Source organism: Lissotriton helveticus, chromosome 4_1, assembly GCF_964261635.1.
Source record: "Lissotriton helveticus chromosome 4_1, aLisHel1.1, whole genome shotgun sequence".
NCBI lineage: Eukaryota > Metazoa > Chordata > Amphibia > Caudata > Salamandridae > Lissotriton > Lissotriton helveticus.
Window position 1 is genome coordinate 969060750 of NC_136063.1, and position 4187 is coordinate 969064936.

The 4187-nt window shown below is 33.4% G+C and overlaps 1 non-coding gene across 1 annotated transcript; it reads left to right on the forward strand.

Moving 5' to 3' along the window:
* The first annotated feature begins 709 nt into the window (after positions 1 to 709).
* On the forward strand, positions 710 to 783 carry TRNAI-AAU (transfer RNA isoleucine (anticodon AAU)). Its single transcript has one exon. It is a non-coding gene; the product is annotated as a tRNA-Ile (tRNA).
* Positions 784 to 4187: the final 3404 nt, after the last annotated feature.

Here is a 4187-nt window from a genome sequence, read left to right on the forward strand (position 1 = left end):
AACTATCATTTGCCCTTCTTCATATGCTGGACCTCCAGGTAGTTGTGCAAAATGGCCTGTTAGCTCAGATGGTTAGAGCGTGGTGCTAATAACGCCAAGGTCACAGATTCGTTCACTGTACAGGCCAAGTTTAATTGTTTGAAAAAAGATGAATTTTTCTAGTGTCTGATATTGGACTATTTATCTCCTTGGATCACACGCTGCTTGAAGGATTGGATGGAATCAGTAGCATTTCATCATTTGCTAATTCTTCAATTGTATGCTATATATTTAGTGAGCCTATTAGTTTAGTCTGTTAGAGCATGAAGTTAAAAACGCAAAGGACATACTTTCAATCAGTCTCCAAGCCAATACTTGATGCTCCTTTAATGTTGAAACTGGATGTATTTTCTTCTGTATCAAGTTTACCTCTATATTTCCTTTGTGCAGAAGCTGATAGAATGATTAGATGAATCAATTGAATATAGGTGATGAATATTTATTTATTGCTAAACCACGTGGAAAAAACGTTACTGGTTAAAACATTTTAACACTAAGTATGGAAATCTCTTTTGTATTGCAATTTTTTTGAAGTCATATTAGTTTCTTCATGTTGAAAATATGAAACTATAATTCATATTAAACAGCTGAAATTCAGCTTTCCAAATCTCCCTGTTTAACTATCATTAGCACTGCTTCCTGTGCTGGTCCTCCAAAAAATTTGCAAAATGGCCTGTTAGCTCAGTTGGTTAGAGCGTGGTGCTAATAACGCCAAGGTCACAGGTTCGATCCCTGTACAGGCCAAGTTTAATTGTTTGAAAAAAGATGAATTTTACTTGTGTCTCATTTTGGACTGTTTATCTCCTTGGATCAAACGCTGCTTGAAGGATTGGATGAATACATTTGATATAATTATAGAATTAATTACTATTCTTAAAGCACCTGGAATATCTATTAATGGTTCTAAGTTCTAACGCCAAGTAACTAAATCTCTTATTTATTGCAATTTATTGAGATCATTTTTGTTTAGTCTTGTTGATAATATATAAAGATACTATGAATGTAAACAGCTGAATATAAGCTTTCCAACTATCCCGGATTAACAATCAGTAGGACTTCATCATCTGCTTCATCTTCAATAGTATGCTATATATTTAGTTAGACTATTAGTTTAGTCTGTTAGAGCATGAAGTTAAAAACGCCAAGGACATACTTTCAATCAGTCTCCAAGCCAATACTTGATGCTCCTTTAATGTTGAACATAGATGTATTTTCTACTGTATCATGTTTATCTCTATATTTCCTTTGAGGAGAAGCTGATAAAATGATTAGATGAATCAATTCAATATAGGTGATGAATATTTATTTATTTCTTAACCACATGGAAAAACGTTAATGGTTCTAGGTTCTAACACTAAGTATGAAAATCTCTTTTGTATTGTAATTTTGATTAAGTCATATGAGTTTCTTCATGTTGATAATATATAACTATTACTTCATGGTAAACTGCTGAAATTAAGCTTTCCAAATCTCCTGGGTTAACCATCATTTGTCCTTCTTCATATGCTGGACCTCCAGGTAGTTGTTCAAAATGGCCTGTTAGCTCAGATGGTTACAGAGTGGTGCTAATAATGCCAAGGTCACAGGTTCGATCCCTGCACAAGCCAAGTTTTATTGTTTGAAAAAAGATGAATTTTTCTTGTGTCTCATTTTGGACTGTTTATCTCCTTGGATCAAACGCTGCTTGAAGGATTGGATGGAATCAGTAGCATTTCATCATCTGCTAATTCTTCAATAGTATGCTATATATTTAGTGAGCCTATTAGTTAAGTCTGTTAGAGCATGAAGTTAAAATCGCAAAGGACATACTTTCAATCAGTCTCCAAGCCAATACTTCATGCTCCTTTAACGTTGAAAATAGATGTATTTTCTTCTGTATCATGTTTACCTCTATATTTCCTTTGCGCAGAAGCTGATAGAATGATTAGATGTATCAATTGAATATAGGTGATAAATATTTATTTATTGCTAAACCACGTGGAAAAAACGTTACTGGTTAAAAATTCTAACAGTAAGTATGGAAATCTCTTGTATTGCAATGTTTTTGAAGTCATATTAGTTTCTTCATGTTGATAATATGAAACTTAATTCATATTAAACAGCTGAAATTAAGCTTTCCAAATTTCCCGGTTGAACTATCATTAGCACTGCTTCCTGTGCTGGTCCTCCAGAAGATGTGCAAATTGGCCTGTTAGAACAGCTGGTTAGAGCGTGGTGCAAATAACACCAAGGTCACAGGTTCAATCCCTGTACAGTCAAAGTTTAATTGTTTGAAAAAAGATGAATTTTACTTGTGTCTCATTTTGGACTGTTTATCTCCTTGGATCAAACGCTGCTTGAAGGATTGGATGAATACATTTGATATAATTATAGAATTAATTACTATTCTTAAAGCACCTGGAATATCTATTAATGGTTCTAAGTTCTAACGCCAAGTAAGTAAATCTCTTATTTATTGCAACTTATTGAGATCATTTTTGTTTAGTCTTGTTGATAATATATAAAGATACTATGAATGTAAACAGCTGAATGTAAGCTTTCCAACTATCCTGGATTAACAATCAGTAGGACTTCATCATCTGCTTCATCTTCAATAGTATGCTATATTTTAAGTGAGATTATTAGTTTAGTCTGTTAGAGCATGAAGTTAAAAACGCCAAGGACATACTTTCAATCAGTCTCCAAGCCAATACTTGATGCTCCTTTAATGTTGAAAATAGATGCATTTTCTACTGTATCATGTTTATCTCTATTTTTCCTTTGAGGAGAAGCTGATAAAATGATTAGATGAATCAATTCAATATAGGTGATAAATATTTATTTATTGCTTAACCACATGGAAAAAACGTTAATGGTTCTAAGTTCTAACACTAAGTATGAAAATCTCTTTTGTATTGTAATTAAGTCATATTAGTTTCTTCATGTTGATAATATATAACAATAACTTCATGGTAAACTGCTAAAGTAAGGTTTCCAAATCTCCTGGGTTAACTATCATTTGCCCTTCTTCATATGCTGGACCTCCAGGTAGTTGTGCAAAATTGCCTGTTGGCTCAGATGGTTAGAGCGTGGTGCTAATAACGCCAAGGTCACAGGTTCGATCCCTGTACAAGCCAAGTTTAATTTTTTGAAAAAAGATGAATTTTTCTTGTGTCTCATTTTGGACTGTTTATCTCCTTGGATCAAACGCTGCTTGAAGGATTGGATGGAATCAGTAGCATTTCATCATCTGCTAATTCTTCAATAGTATGCTATATATTTAGTGAGCCTATTAGTTTAGTCTGTTAGAGCATGAAGTTAAAAACGCAAAGGACATACTTTCAATCAGTCTCCAAGCCAACACTTGATGCGCCTTTAATGTTGAAAATAGATGTATTTTCTACTGTATCATGTTTATCCCTATATTTCCTTTGAGGAGTAGCTGATAAAATGATTAGATGAATCAATTCAATATAGGTGATGAATATTTATTTATTGCTTAACCACATGGAAAATACGTTAATGGTTCTAAGTTCTAATACTAAGTATGACAATCTCTTTTGTATTGTAATTTGTTTGAAGTAATATTAGTTTCTTCATGTTGATAATATATAACTATAACTTCATGGTAAACTACTGAAATTAAGCTTTCCAAATCTCCTGGGTTAACTATCATTTGCCCTTCTTCATATGCTGGACCTCCAGGTAGTTGTGCAAAATGGCCTGTTAGCTCAGATGGTTAGAGCGTGGTGCTAATAACGCCAAGGTCACAGTTTCGATCCCTGTACAGGCCAAGTGTAATTATTTGAAAAAAAATGAATTTTTCTAGTGTCTCATTTTGGACTGTTTATCTCCTTGGATCACACGCTGCTTGAAGGATTGGATGGAATCAGTAGCATTTCATCAGCTGCTAATTATTCAATAGTATGCTATATATTTAGTGAGCCTATTAGTTTAGTCTGTTAGAGCATGTAGTTAAAACCCAAAGGACATACTTTCAATCAGTCTCCAAGCCTATACTTGATGCTCCTTTAATGTTGAAAATAGATATATTTTCTTCTGTACCATGTTTACCTCTATATGTCCTTTGCACAGAAGCTGATAGAATGATTAGATGAATCAATTGAATATAGGTGATGAATATTTATTTATTGCTAAACCACGTGGAA